Source organism: Triticum dicoccoides, chromosome 5B (assembly GCF_002162155.2).
Source record: "Triticum dicoccoides isolate Atlit2015 ecotype Zavitan chromosome 5B, WEW_v2.0, whole genome shotgun sequence".
Taxonomy (NCBI): domain Eukaryota; kingdom Viridiplantae; phylum Streptophyta; class Magnoliopsida; order Poales; family Poaceae; genus Triticum; species Triticum dicoccoides.
The window spans coordinates 555,067,835-555,084,690 of NC_041389.1; positions in this window are offsets into that span (position 1 = coordinate 555,067,835).

A 16,856-nucleotide genomic window follows, 5' to 3' on the forward strand; every position below is an offset into this window, starting at 1 on the left:
CACTGCGGAAAGGGACGATATCGAAGATTAACTCTTTGCTTTGGAAGTTATCCGGAGATCCGAAGACCACTTCCAATGTTATAGAGCCCGTGCAACGGGCCTCTACTCCAGGAATTACACATTTAAAGGTGGTTTTGGTGGGCTTGATCCTTGAAGGGTCAATGCCTATTTTGCGCACTGTGTCCTGATAAAGCAGGTTTAGGCTGCTGCCGCCGTCCATGAGGACTCGCGTGAGGTGGAATCCGTTGATGATTGGGTCTAGGACCAATGCGGCTGAGCCGCCGTGACGGATGCTGGCAGGGTGATCCCTGCGATCAAAAGTGATTGTACAAGCTGACCATGGGTTGAATTTGGGGGCGACTGGCTCCATCACGTAGACGTCCCGTAGTGCTCGCTTCCGTTCCCGCTTGGGAATGTGGGTGGTGTAGATCATGTTGACCGTTTTCACCCGGGGAGGAAATTTCTTCTGTCCCCCCGTGTTCAGACGCCGGGGCTCCTCGTCATCGTTGCTGTGCAGCCCCTTGTCCTTGTTTTCGGCGTTTATTTTACCGGCCTGTTTGAACACCCAGCAGTCTCTATTAGTGTGGTTGGCTGGCTTGTCCGGGGTGCCATGAATTTGGCACGAGCGTTCCAGTATGCGGTCCAGAATGGACGGTCCCTGATTGTTTCTTTTGAACGGCTTCTTTCGCTGACCGGACTTGGATCCGCTAAATCCGGCGTTGACTGTCGGGTCTTCAGTGTTGTCGTTGTTGTTCCGTCGCTTATGTCTGTTGCGCCGTGGCTTGCCGTTATTGTCACGGACATCCGAAGTGCCAGAATGTGGTGTAGTGTTGCTGCGGGCCAACCAGTTGTCCTCGCCCGCGCAAAAGCGGGTCATTAGTGTCGTGAGAGCTGCCATGGACTTGGGTTTTTCCTGGCCGAGGTGTCGGGCGAGCCACTCGTCACGGATATTATGCTTAAAGGCCGCCAGGGCTTTGGCGACCGGGCAGTCGACTATTTGGTTCTTTTTAGTTAGGAACCGAGTCCAGAATTTCCTGGATGACTCTCTGAGTTGTTGAGTAATGTGGCTCAAGTCATCCGCGTCCAACGGTCGCACATATGTGGCCTGGAAGTTGTTGAGGAACGCGTCTTCCAGGTTTTCCCAACTGCCAATGGAATTTGTGGGCAAGCTGTTTAGCCAGTGTCGGGCGGGTCCTTTGCGCTTAAGGGGAAGATACTTGATGGCGTGCAGATTGTCACCGCGGTCCATGTGAATGTGGAGAAGGAAATCTTCGATCCATACTGCGGGGTCTGTTGTGCCATCGTATGATTCGATGTTTACGGGTTTGAACCCTTCTGGGAATTCATGATCCATCACTTCGTCAGTAAAGCAGAGGGCGTGTGCAGCGCCTCTGTGCCGGGCTATGTGGCTACGCAGTTCTAATTGCTCTAGGTGTCTGTGTTTGGCCCGGCCGGACTTGTTGATAGTGTATCCGGCGTGACGGTCATCATCGCATGTTGGGGCATGCCCCCGCGATCCGTAGATCGATCTTGGTTGTCCTGCTTTGTTTTCCAGTATATCTTGCTGGTCTTGCCTATTGCCCCGGGCCGTAGTGTATTGGCGTGGGGGTGCGGGCTGGTGTTCGGGCTGATACGCTGTTTTATCCCGGCCATGAGGTGGTCGGTCAGCCGTGTGGCACTCGAGTCCATATTCCTCGGCTGCCAGGACTTCAGTCCATCTATCTGTGAGCAGGTCTTGATCAGCTTGGAGTTGCTACTGCTTCTTTTTCAGGCTCCTCGCAGTGGCCATAAGCCGACGCTTGAAGCGCTCCTGCTCGACGGGGTCCTCAGGCACGCCGAACTCGTCGTCGCCGAGGCTAATCTCGTCTTTGGAGGGGGGGCATGTAGTTGTCCTCCTTCAGATATCCGTCCGTCGCCTGTTCGTTTGGGCTGACCTGCCTGTCTTCCTGCTCGACCTGTTCGAAGGCAGGCTAATCAGGGTTGTATTCCTCTTCGGCACCATCCGGATTGTTTTCGTCTCCTGGGTCGGTATTGTTGTGGCGGAGCTTGGAGCGGCGCCGACGACGCCCATGCTTTGCTTTTCTCCCTGAGGGGTTATCCTCCGTTGCCTCGTCACCATTGGTTTCCTTCGGAGTGTCCACCATATATATATCGTATGAGGAGGTAGCTGTCCACCGCCCCATGAGTGGTGGTTCCTGTTCTTCTCCTGCATCGTCGTCCATACCGTCGATGTCTTCGGAGTCGAAATCAAGCACGTCGGTTAGATCATCGACCGTGGCAATGAAGTGGGTGGTGGGTGGGCAACGAATTCCTTTGTTGCCTGCTTCCCACTCGAGCCGGACATAGTTCGGCCACGAGCCTCCTAACAAAGAGAGAGACTTTAACGAGTTCAGCACGTCCCAAAGGGCAAGTGCTGGAAGATATCCGCGGTGGTGAACTCCATTACAGGAGCCCAACCAGGTTCGGCGGGCTCAGGAGAGCGCGGACTGGAACCTACAGCCGGATACGAGTTCGGGGGTCCGGTGTCATAGGCTTCTTCAGGGGTGAGGCCTGTGTTCGGCTCTACCGCTGATGAGTGTGTGCCTATGGGGCGGGGTCCATCCCTCCGTCCTTAGGCACCGCGGTCTGCCCCGGATTTAGGTCTGGGTCTGCCGCAGGGATGACATTCGGAGCATTGTCCGATAACAGGTCTAAGCCGTGCTCATCGTGACCGTCCGATGCTCCTGGCTCAGGCCTGAATCCGTTGAAGATCAAGTCTCCGCGGATATCAGCCGTGTAGTTCAGATTTCCGAACCTGATTTGGTGGCCAGGGGCGTAGCTGTCGATCTGGTCCAGGTGGCAAAGCGAATTGGCCTGCAGTGCGAAGCGCCAAACACGAAGATCTGTCCGGGGAGAAAAGTCTCCCCCTGGACCGCGTTGTTGACGATTGAAGCAGCCATCAAGCCTCGCAACGATGACACCGAGGGACTCTCAATGAAAGCACCAATGTCGGTGTCAAAACCGGTGAATCTCGGGTAGGGGGTCCCGATCTGTGCGTCTTAGGCTGATGGTAACAGGAGGCAAGGGACACAATGTTTACCCAGGTTCGAGCCCTCTCGATGGAGGTAAAACCCTACTTCCTGCTTGATTGATATTGATGATATGAGTAGTACAAGAGTTTATCTACCACGAGATTGTAGAGGCTAAACCCTAGAAGCTAGCCTATGATGATTATGATTGTGATTGTGATCGGCCTTCTAAGGACCAACCTCTCCGGTTTATATAGACACCGGAGAGGACTAGGGCTTACATGGAGTCAGTTACAAGGAAGGAAATATAATATCCGGATCGCCAAGCTTGTCTTTCACGCAAAGGAGAGTCCCATCCGGACACGGGACGGAGTCTTGAGTCTTTATCTTCACGCTCCAATAGTCCGGACGAAGTATAGAGTCCGGCTGTCCGGATACCCCTAATCCAGGCCTCCCTCACCTGTCTTCATGGGTAAGAAGAGCAGGCTCAAGCTGCTTGTTCTGCATCATCCTAGCATGATCCTTCTTCTCTTGAATATATTCAGCCAGGAACCCTCTAACATTGTAAGTGACATGCTGGGGAAAAATCAGAAGTAAACAGATACCAAATGAGGCGAAAACATTCACAATTTTTTGCCAGATTCCCATCAATCGTAAATATGCTAAAAAACTAGAAAATACACTAAAATAACTAAAAACTTGCAATACAATATAGCAGGAATTGCACAAACTAAAATGCAACCTCTAATTCAAAACATGAAACACAAACATAAATAACATCAAACTTATTTGGAGGAGCAACAAGGAAGAACAAGTACAAATCAAGATAGAACAACAATTATGAAAAATAAAAAACTACAAGGCAACTACATTAAACTCACCATATGTCTCTAGCAACCATCATCAAGGATGACATCAAACTGCCGCAAAAACCCATTGACACCAAGAAGATCACCAGTGGGGCATGGCCCATTAGGGTTGCAACACCTAGGGCAAACCATACTTGGGGAAAAATTAGAACAATCAGACAAATTATAAATTAGTCAATTCACTGTTAGGCCACTATATCAACTAAATTAACAAAAGAGTCAATAACAAATCAACTTATAAACTAACACCAGAGCTAATTAAAGCATAACTCTAACTGTAAATGCACAAATGACATGCTCAAAAAGAAGGGCTTATAAGCCATTACATACAAGAAAACAACTAAAACACATTAGTTATAGCTTACACTGATTAAACGACATTCCACAAAAAAGAATGGCCTTTTCCAACTAAACCATAAACCCAACGAGAGAAAAACCTCAAATGCATCAACTAAACATTGACAGTAGACGTAAAGATCCAGAAAGACCTTAAGTACAACATTGGAAAAAGATTATGCAAGTTCATAAGGCACATAAACAACATAATGAACTCAAACTACAACAGATGAAGACCACAAAATAAAACATTTGAGATAGGAACCAACCTAAAACCTAATAGGCCCTAACAGAACAATAATAGCAAAGCAGTAAGGACCTGATCAGAAAAGAGGATACTGGGAAAAAGGGGGAGACTGACAAACCCTAACCAAATCATGTTAACCATCAACTATAAAACTAATAAGAAAAATTAAGACTTTTTACAGTATATACTAAATAATAAACCTAATAAATAAATTTAAGACCTAAAAACTTACCTACTAAACATCAACCAAACCGAAACACCTACAAAACTATGAAAGAGTCTAATCAATACCCAGCACAAGCATGCTCATCCTTGTAAAATCAACTAAAAACACAACCGCAAGTCAACTGCAAAATAAACTTCACCTACCACGGATCTAATCCACCAGTAAAACATTAGAGATGGGAACCAAACTAAGAACTAATAAGGCCTAACACAAGAATATGCTCAAGATGGGGAAGATTAGATCACACAAAGGGAAACTGACCAAACCTTGACAAAGCATACTCATAGCAAACAACCTGACCTATACATCACAGAACACCACAAACACAAAGTCAAAGGACAAGAGAACGAGCATACACATACCTGAAATAGCAGATTTTCTCGTGGATGGAGCACAAGAACCCTAACCCAAGCACCGACTAGAGCACCAACAAGAGCAAAACCTCCAAAAGAACAACAAAGAAAGCCTCAAAAACTAGTAAATATATGCAGAACTCAAGCGGATCTAAAGATAAGAAGGGAGGAAATCACAAGAACAAAAATTGGCAAATTTACGTCGATTATTTGAAGATAAGGTCTTGAAGACCGTGAGGACGTTAAAATCTTCCTTCTCCGGAGGGTGTTTCTCTAGAGTGATGGTGGTGAGGATGGCCTCCTCACTCTTTGCTACCTGCCGGAGTACCCAACATGCACGGAGACTATGAGTTGAGTCTGTACTTGGAGTCGCATGTATCGGACAGGGCTTGTCAAGAAGTTCGTCAAGAACGGACCTATATCCCGTAAAGGATTTGTTTTTCTGCCAACGGACTGATAATCGGATGCCTCGTATGTTAGGAAACATAGCATGCAATTTCAAAACAATTCCTACGATCACGCAAGATCTATCTAGGAGATGCTTAGAAATGAGACGGGAGAGTGTGTCCACGTACCCTCGTAGACCGAAAGCGGAAGCGTTAGGTTAACGTGGTTGATGTAGTCGAACATATTCACGATCCAACCGATCTAGTACCAAATGTACGTCACCTTCGAGTTCAGCACACATTCAGCTCGATGACGTCCCTCGATCTCTTGATCCAGTAGAGTGTCGATGGAGTCGATGAGTTCCGTCAGCATGACGGCGTGATGACGGTGTTGATGATGTGATCCACGGAGGGCTTTGCCTAAGCACTACGATGATACTATTGGAGGAGTAAACGGTGGAGGGGGGCACCGCACACGGCTAATACAATGTTGTGCCTTTGGGGTGCCCCCTGCCCCCGTATATAAAGGAGGGGAGGAGGAGGCCAGCCACCAAGTGTAGGACCTTGAGAAGAGGTGTCTAGAGGGGGGTGATTAGACACTAAGTACCAAAGTTGCAGTTTTTAAGTTCTTAAAATTTAAGTGGAGTTTAGGCACAAGTTTAACATTCACAACACATATCAAGCAAGAATGCAAAGAGTATATGAGCAGCGGAAAGTAAAGCATGCAACTTGCAAGAATGTAAAGGGAAGGGTTTTGGAGGATTCAAACACAATTGGAGACACGGATGTTTTTGGCGTGGTTCCGATAGGTGGTGCTATCGTACATCCGCGTTGATGGAGACTTCAACCCACGAAGGGTAACGGTTGCGCGAGTCCACGGAGGGCTCCACCCACGAAGGGTCCGCGAAGAAACAACTTTGTCTATCCCACCATGGCCGTCGCCCACGAAGGACTTGCCTCACTAGTGGTAGATCTTCACGAAGTAGGCGATCTCCTTGCCCTTACAAACTCCTTGGTTCAACTCCACAATCTTGTCGGAGGCTCCCAAGTGACACCTAGCCAATCTAGGAGACACCACTCTCCAAGAAGTAACAAATGGTGCGTTGATGATGAACTCCTTGCTCTTGTGCTTCAAATGATAGTCTCCCCAACACTCAACTCTCTCTCATAGGTTTTGGATCTGGTGGAAAGAAGATTTGAGTGGAAAGCAACTTGGGGAAGGCTAGAGATCAAGATTCATATGGTAGGAATGGAATATCTTGGCCTCAACACATGAATAGGTAGTTCTCTTTCAGAGATAGGATGCTAGAAGTGTAGGTTCAGTCTAATGGCTCTCTCGACGAATGAAGAGGAGGTGGAGGGGTATATATAGCCTCCACACAAAATCTAACTGTTACACACAATTTACCAAACTCGGTGGGACCGAATCAACAAATTCGGTCAGATTGATTCAGCAAATTTAGTGACCGTTAGGATTTTCGGTGGGATCGAAATGCAACTCGGTAGGACCGATATGGTTAGGGTTAGGGCATAACGTAATCTCGGTAAGACCGATTACACAAACTCGGTGGGACCGATTTTGGTAATTAGCTAACCAGAGAGTTGGTCAGGCAAACTCGGTGGGACCGATTTTGGTAATGAGTCAACCAGGAAGTTTGCATTATAATCTCGGTAGTGCCGATTGCTCAAACTCGGTGAGACCGATTTTGATAATGGACATACACAGAGAGATTACAATCCCATCTCGATGAGACCGAGATCCCTATCGGTGAGACCGATTTGTCTAGGGTTTGTGGCAATGGCTAAGACATCCAAACTCGATGGCGCCGGATAGGAAGAATCAGTGGGGCCGAGTTTGACTTTAGGTCTAGGACATATGTGTGGAAGTGGGAAAGTAGTTGAGGGTATTTGGAGCATATCACTAAGCACTTGAAGTAAGAGGCTCATTAAGCAACACCTCATCCCTCCTTGATAGTATTGGCTTTTCCTATAGACTCAATGTGATCTTGGATCACTAAAATGTAAAATGAAGAGTCTTGAGCTTGAAGCTTGAGCCAATCCTTTGTCCTTAGCATCTTGAAGGAGTTCCCACATCCTTTAGTCCATGCCACTCCATTGTTGAACTTATCTGAAACATACTAGATAAAAGTGTTAGTCCAACAAGAGATATGTTGACATTAATTACCAAAACCACCTAGGGAGCACTTGTGCTTTCAATATCCCCCTTTTTGGTAATTGTTGACAACATACATCAAAGCTTTAGATAAAGATATAAAGAATAGCAAGTAAAGCTTTGGAAGGACATGTAACAAGCATAGGCTCCCCCTACATGTATGCAATCATGTGAATATGAATATAGAAGCATGTGAGAGCATAACCATGATAGAGCAGGCAATGTGTTACATGTATCTTGGCCATATGCATCAGAGCAAAGAATATTAAAGAGAATACCTTCATGCTCATAAGTCCTTCTTGCAAACAGTATGTACATCAGCAAGAATTCCTCATACACATGATTGTGATGCATATACTTACCTTGTAGTCTTGAGTTGGCTTAGGATGGAATGAACCTGCGTAAACAAGGTTAGATAACACAAATGCACCTACTATCCAGAGCAAACAAAAGAAACCACAAGAATACCAAGACTGGGATGACATGTAGAGAGTGAGTACTAAGTACTACATTGGATTGGACATGTCCCCAAGAGTAAAGATATGCAATGAATTTGAATGATTTCTTTCCCTTAGATGTCTTGCTCCCCCTGAATCTAGCATAGGATACTGGGAGAAGATAGGGAACAGAAAATCAGAGCTGAAAGATATAAATGAACAGAGCTAATGCAAACTAATGCAAATAAGCACATATGAACATGTCTTTCCCCTCAAGAAGACATGTGGTATCTCTCCTCTTGAACACCAATCATCTAGGATCCTTGAGAAATACTTTCTACTAGTATTCTCTCCACCTGGAGATCTCTCTCTCTCCCCCTGAAGGATCTCTCTCTCCCTCTCTGATGTGATCTCTTTAAGTGATAAGCTTTGATGTGATCTCTCTCTCCCCCTTTGACATCAATTTCCAAGAAGGGTTTTCTGGAATCTGTCGAACGGGTTTGGTCCTTGAGTCATAGCACAAAGCATTTATAAAAATGTGATGCTTGTAGAGGACAAGATTCATTGAGTGGAGCTGGATCAAAAGAAACACAGAATAAGTGGCAAACTGATTTTCCTGTTATGAAATCGGTGGCACCGAGTGGTATGCTTCGGTGGTACCGAAAGTATTCGGTTGGACCGAAAATAACAAATCGGTGGAACCGAGTTCATCGCAGAGAAAACACTTTTCACCTCAGCTCACTAGACTAATAAAATCTCACAAGGATTTGCAAGGAATTAACTGACTGATATGCAATGAATTTGATGCAGAAAATGCAGAGCAAACAGAAAGAAATCTGGATGAAGTTTTTTTTGAAAAGGGGAAACAAATATGCATGAGACAAATGCAAAACACAGAAAAGAACACAAGAGAACTTCATCTAGAGATGTTCGGCGACAAAGTCACCTATGTTAGAGTATATTGACTTAGGAGTCAAGTGAGATCACTTGATCATAGGTCATACTCATCGTTTTAGCTCAAAATGGGGTTGCCATTTTTCGTTTAAGCATCTTGATGTATTCACATCTTGTCGAGTTGCTTTAACTCACGACTTGGAGTAAAGCTTCTCTAAGATGGAATAAGATACCTTGGTTGGTGGTGTCGTCCATGTAGTTGAACTTGTGTGGGTTGCTCAAGGGTGATGTAGCTTATCAAGAATTTGGAGCACCACTTGGAATTTGAGTCCATCTTCCTACATGGGTTAGTTCTTGCAAGGAAGAGCACTTGTGTATCCAAAAATGACAATTATGAAGCTCAACATAGAATTTGTCAAAGGATATGTTTGAATGGTTCCGTGCTTCCTTGTCTTCAACCACCATAGTGTAGAGACTTGGTGATGTAGAGATTGCTCAAGATATGAGTAGGTTACAACCTCATGGAATTAGATTCATCCAAGTACCTATATGGGTTAGATAACATGCAAGATACAAACATATCCAAGACATAAGATTTTCATCATAAGAGAGATATCAAGGATTAGTCATAAGCTCATGTCTTGCATGTATCCAATGGAGTTTCTACTCCAAGTTTGAAGCATAAATGATGTTCAATTCTCCTCTTAACCTGCAAAACACTTTCTCATCAAGAGGTTTAGTGAAGATATCTGCTAATTGCTTTTCGGTGCGAACATGCTTAAGATCAATGTCACCCTTAGCAACATGATCTCAAATGAAATGATGACGAACTTCAATATGCTTAGTTCGAGAATGTTGCACAGGATTATGACCAATTTTGATAGCACTTTCATTGTCACAAAGCAATGGAACATGTTTCACATGTATACCATAATCTTTAAGAGTTTGGGTCATCCAAAGTAATTGAGCACAACATGAACCAGCGGCAATGTATTCCGCTTCAGCGGTGGATAAGGATACCGAGTTTTGTTTCTTGGAGGACCAAGACACAAGAGATCTACCAAGAAATTGACAAGTACCCGAAGTGGACTTTCTATCAACCTTGTCTCTGGCATAGTCCGAGTCGGAGTAGCCAACAAGATAGAAAGAGGCCCTCTTAGGATACCAAATGCCAAAATTTGGTGTATGGATTAAGTATCTCACTATCCTTTTCACGGCCTTAAGATGACATTCTTTAGGAGCAGCTTAATATCATGCACACATGCACACACTTAGCATGATATCGGGACATGAAGCACATAGATATAACAATGAACCAATCATAGAGCGATAAACCTTTTGATCAACCGGTTCATCATCTTTGGTTAAGTCAAGATGTCCACTAGTAGGCATGGGTGTAGACATACCTTTGCATTCTTAAATATTGAACTTCTTGAATAAGTCCTTGGTGTACTTGGTTTGAGAGACAAAAGTACCTTCCTTAGTTTGCTTGATTTGCAACCCAAGAAAGAATTTGAGTTCACTCATCATAGACATCTCAAACTTCTCCGACATTAGCTTCCCAAACTTTTCACTAAAATGAGGGTTATTGAACCAAATATAATATCATCAACATAGATTTGGCACACAAAGAGTTCTCCATTAACCCTTTTAGTAAAAGAGTAGAATCAATTTTCCCAATTTCAAAGCCTTTTTCAATAAGGAACTTGGTCAAGCATTTATACCATGCTCTAGGAGCTTGTTTAAGACCATAAAGAGCTTTGTGAAGTTTGTAAACATGATTGGGTTTCTTAGGATTGACAAAGCCGGGAGGTTGTTTAACATAAACTTCCTCCTCTATTTCACCATTTAGAAAAGCACTTTTAATGTCCATTTGGTACAAGGTGATATCATGGTGATTAGCATAGGCAAGTAAGATGCGAATGGACTCAAGTCTAGCAACGGGAGCATAAGTCTCACCATAGTCCATACCTTCGACTTGTGTGTAACCTTGGGCGACGAGACGTGCTTTGTTGCGAACTACTTGTCCATCTTCATCTTGCTTGTTGTGAAACACCCATTTGGTACCGATGATGTTGTGGTTGTTGTCGGGCTTCTCAACCAATGTCCAAACTTGGTTCCTCTCAAAGTTGTGTAGCTCTTCATGCATAGCATTTATCCAATCCGGATCTTCCAATGCTTCTTCGACCTTCATAGGTTCAATGCTAGAGATGAAATAATAGTTTTCACAAAAGTTAGCTAAATGAGTTTTAGAGCGAGTGATTCTCCCGGTTTGAATATCATTGTAGATTTGCTCGACGGGATGGTCTTTAGCAATTCTTGCTCGAACTCGTGAAAGTTTTTGCTTGGATCTTGGTTGAACTTCTTCTTAATCTTCTTCTTCTTCTTGGCCTTCTTCATTGTTGGTGTTGTCGTTCTCTTGTCGTGGTGGAGAAGGAGGTTGTTGACGTTCATCTTAATGCACTTCCTCGTTTTCTTCATCTTGGTGTGTCCCACTTATGGATGCTTCCGTATCAACTCTTGGTTCACCTTGTCGTGAAGTAGAAGCTTCCACTTGGACGGACAAGGTACTCTCCTTCACCTCCATTGGACGGACCTTGCCAATATACAAGTCTTGGATTGCTTCCGAAGGATCTTTGTCTCCTACATCAATTGGCAATTGCTCTACTTGCGAGCCGTTAGATTCATCAAACTTCACATCTACTGTCTCTTCAACCTTTCGAGTGAAATTGTTGTAGACACGGTAAGTGTGAGAGTTTGAGCCATAACCTAGTAGGAAACCTTCATGAGACTTAGGAGCAAATTTAGAACGACGATGCTTATCAAGAATGTAGCACTTTCAGCCGAATACTCGAAAGTATCCAACTTGGGGTTTGTTACCGGTGAGAAGCTCGTATGCCGTCTTGCCGAGTAGCTTGTGAAGATACAAGCGATTTGTTGCATGACAAGCTGTCTCAACCGTTTCTGCCCAAAAGTGCTTCGGTGTCTTGTACTCATCAAGCATCGTTCTCGCCATTTCGATGAGCGTCTGGTTCTTCCTATCAACAACTCCATTTTGTTGAGGTGTTTACATAGCCAAGAACTCTTGTGAAATCCCTTCTTCGTCAAGAAAGGTGTCCACATTTGCGTTCTTGAACTCCGTTCCGTTGTCGCTGCGAACCTTCTTGATCTTCACTTCAAATTGATTTTGGGCCTTCCTAGCGAAGTTTTTGAAGATCTTTTGGACCTGCGATTTATCATCGAGAAAGAACACCCACATAAATCTTGAAAAATCATCAACTATAACTAGACCAAAAGAATTTCCACCGAGACTCTTGTAGGAGTTGGGACCAAAGAGATCCATATGAAGTAGCTCGAGTGGCCTCCTTGTGGTCATAATGTTCTTCACGGGATGCCTTCCGCCAACCTGTTTACCTGCTTGACAAGCATTGCAAAGTCTATCCTTATCAAATATGACATCATTAACTCCAAGGATATGATTTCCCTTAATAAGCTTTTCAAGGTTTCTCATGCCAACGTGACCTAGTCGTCTATGCCATAACCAACCTTTTGAGGATTTCACAATGAAGCAAGTTTTAGGTTGAGCCTTTTTAGTGAAATCAACAATGTAAAGATCACCTCTACGTATACCGGTAAAGACCATTTTATGATTGTCTTGATGAAACACTTGGCAATCTACTTCAGTAAATAGGACATTGAAACCGAAATCAGCAAGTCTAGATACTGAAAGTAAGTTGTAACCAAGAGATTCAACGAGCATAACATTTTGTATGGAGCTATCATGTGATATGGCCACCTTACCAAGGCCAACCACCTTACCGTTTGAGTTGTCACCGAAAGTGACATACTTTCGAGGACCATCGTTTTCAGCAAGCTCACGAAACATGTCTTTATCTCCGGTCATGTGATCGGTACATCCACTATCAAGAACCCATTCCTTTCCTCCTGACATATATCCCCAAAGATTTGCCATAAGACCAAAATGTCTCATTGCATCATCAAGATCAAAGTCACTATCATCATCCTCATCATAATATCCATGTTCAACATCGTCATGTGGTGGATCAAATCCTAGAGAGGGTGTTTCGTTAGAGTGAGTTTGACAATGATCTTGCTTATGAATTTTTATAGCTTCGGAAACAATATCACTAATAATTCCAACATCTCCTTTGGCACGCATAAGGTTTGTAAGTTCAAATAGACGATCAGCAAACATAGGATCACTAGTATTCATCTTACTCAAGGCAATAGACTTATGGAGAATTTCATCAAGATTTTTCAAGGAATAATCTGGAAATCATTCCTCAAGAAATTTCCATATAGTGTAGGCACACTCAAGAGTAGGCAAACATCCAATCAAGTTTCTAGGCAATCCTCTAATAATAAGTTCGGTAGTTCTAAGATTCCTAACCATGTGAATAGACTCATCAAGGGTAGGATGCATAGGATCAACATGAGGTACACAAGGGCTAGCAATGTACTTGTTCAAATCATATTGATTGAAAATTACAAGCATCTCATTTTTCCACTCATGAAAATACTCTCCATCAAGAATAGGCACTCTATGTCTAAGACTCCCCAAAGTAGACTCATCCATCTTCCTCCAATGGTGATTAAACCAAGGCAATGGAGACCAAACCTCTGATACCACTTGTAGGACCTTGAGAAGAGGTGTCTAGAGGGGGGGTGATTAGACACTAAGTACCAAAGTTGCAGTTTTTAAGTTCTTAAAATTTAAGTGGAGTTTAGGCACAAGTTTAACATTCACAACACATATCAAGCAAGCATGCAAAGAGTATATGAGCAGCGGAAAGTAAAGCATGCAACTTGCAAGAATGTAAAGGGAAGGGTTTTGGAGGATTCAAACGCAATTGGAGACACGGATGTTTTTGGCGTGGTTCCGATAGGTGGTGCTATCGTACATCCACGTTGATGGAGACTTCAACCCACGAAGGGTAACAGTTGCGTGAGTCCACGGAGGGCTCCACCCATGAAGGGTCCACGAAGAAGCAACCTTGTTTATCCCACCATGGCCATCGCCCACGAAGGACTTGCCTCACTAGCGGTAGATCTTCACGAAGTAGGCGATCTCCTTGCCCTTATAAACTCCTTGGTTCAACTCCACAATCTTGTCGGAGGCTCCCAAGTGACACCTAGCCAATCTAGGAGACACCACTCTCCAAGAAGTAACAAATGGTGCGTTGATGATGAACTCCTTGCTCTTGTGCTTCAAATGATAGTCTCCCCAACACTCAACTCTCTCTCATAGGTTTTGGATCTGGTGGAAAGAAGATTTGAGTGGAAAGCAACTTGGGGAAGGCTAGAGATCAAGATTCATATGGTAGGAATGGAATATCTTGGCCTCAACACATGAATAGGTAGTTCTCTTTCAGAGATAGGATGCTAGAAGTGTAGGTTCAGTCTAATGGCTCTCTCCACGAATGAAGAGGAGGTGGAGGGGTATATATAGCCTCCACACAAAATCTAACCGTTACACACAATTTACCAAACTCGGTGGGACCGAATCAACAAACTCGGTTAGACCGATTCAGCAAATTTAGTGACCGTTAGGATTTTCGGTGGGACCGAAATGCAACTCGGTAGGACCGATATGGTTAGGGTTAGGGAATAACGTAATCTCGGTAAGACCGGTTACACAAACTCGGTGGGACAGATTTTGGTAATTAGCTAACCAGAGAGTTGGTCAGGCAAACTCGGTGGGACCGATTACTCAAACTCGGTGGGACCGATTTTGGTAATGAGTCAACCAGGAAGTTTGCATTGTAATATCGGTAGTGCCGATTGCTCAAACTTGGTGAGACCGATTTTGATAATGGACATACACAGAGAGATTACAATCCCATCTCGGTGAGACCGAGATCCCTACCGGTGAGACCGATTTGTCTAGGGTTTGTGGCAGTGGCTAAGACATCCAAACTCGGCGGCGCCGGATAGGAAGAATCAGTGGGGCCGAGTTTGACTTTAGGTTTAGGACATATGTGTGGAAGTGGGAAAGTAGTTGAGGGTATTTGGAGCATATCACTAAGCACTTGAAGCAAGAGGCTCATTAAGAAACACCTCATCCCTCCTTGATAGTATTGGCTCTTCCTATAGACTCAATGTGATCTTGGATCACTAAAATGTAAAATGAAGAGTCTTGAGCTTGAAGCTTGAGCCAATCCTTTGTCCTTAGCATCTTGAAGGAGTTCCCACATCCTTTAGTCCATGCCACTCCATTGTTGAACTTATCTGAAACATACTAGATAAAAGTGTTAGTCCAACAAGAGATATGTTGACATTAATTACCAAAACCACCTAGGGAGCACTTGTGCTTTCACTAAGGGACGCGCCATGGGGGGAGTCCTACTAGGACTCCACTCCTGATACGTCTCCATTGTATCTACTTTTCCAAACACTTTTGCCCTTGTTTTGGACTCTAACTTGCATGATTTCAATGGAACTAACCCGGACAGACGTTGTTTTTAGCAGAATTGCCATGGTGTTATTTTTGTGCAGAAATAAAAGTTCTCGGAATGACCTGAAACTGCACGGAGAATATCTTTGGAATTAATAAAAAATACTAGTGAAAGAATCAAGTCCAGGGGGCCCACACCCTGTCCATGAGGGTGGGGGCGCGCCCTACCCCCTGGGCGCGCCCCCTGCCTCATGGGCCCCCTGATGCTCCACCGACCTCAACTCCAACTCTATATATTCACGCTTGGGGAGAAAACATTAGAGAGAAGGATTGCCGCCAAGCCCTAATCTCTCTCGAGAGGGCTGATCTGGAGTCCGTTCGGGGCTCCGAAGAGGGGAATCCGTCGCCGTCGTCATCATCAACCATCCTCCATCACCAATTTCATGATGCTCACCATCGTGCATGAGTAATTCCATCATAGGCTTGTTGGACGGTGATGGGTTGGATGAGATTTACCATGTAATCGAGTAGTTTTGTTAGGTTTTGATCCCTAGTATCCATTATGTTCTAAGATTGATGTTGCTATGACTTTGCTATGCTTAATGCTTGTCACTAGGGCCCGAGTGCCATGATTTAAAATCTGAACCTATTATGTTTTCATGAATATATGTGATTTCTTGATCCTATCTTATGAGTCTATAGCCACCTACTATGTGTTATGATCCGGCAACCCCAAAGTGACAATAATCGGGACCACTCCCGATGATGACCGTAGATTGAGGAGTTCATGTATTCACTAAGTGTTAATGCTTTGGTCCGGTACTCTATTAAAAGGAGGCCTTAATATACCTTAGTTTCCAATAGGACCCCGCTGCCACGGGAGGGTAGGACAAAAGATGTCATGCAAGTTCTTTTCCATAAGAACGTATGACTATATTCGGAATACATGCCTACATTACATTGATGAACTGGAGCTAGTTCTGTGTCACCCTACGTTATAACTGTTGCATGAGGAATCACATCCGACATAATTATCCATCACTGATCCAATGCCTACGAGGTTTTCACATATTGATCTTTGCTTAGCTACTTTACCGTTGCCACTGTTACAATTACTACAAAACTACAACTGTTACTTTTGCTACCGTTATCGTTACTCCCATATTACTTTGCTACTAAATACTTTGCTGTAGATATTAAGTTTTCCAGGTGTGGTTGAATTGACAACTCAACTGCTAATACTTGAGAATATTCTTTGGCTCCCCTTGTGTCGAATCAATAAATTTTGGTTGAATACTCTACCCTCAAAAACTGTTGCGATCCCCTATACTTGTGGGTTATCAACTCCTAGTAGGATTCGCCCCCCTTTTTCCTTCTTTCCGGAGTGGCAAAGGGGGAAAGGGAGAGGGAGTAGGAGAGGGAAAAGGGGGGGCGCCGCCCCCACCCCTTGTCCAATTTGGATTGGCAAGGGGGGCACCTCCTATGCCGGCCCTCTCTTCTCCACTAAGGCCC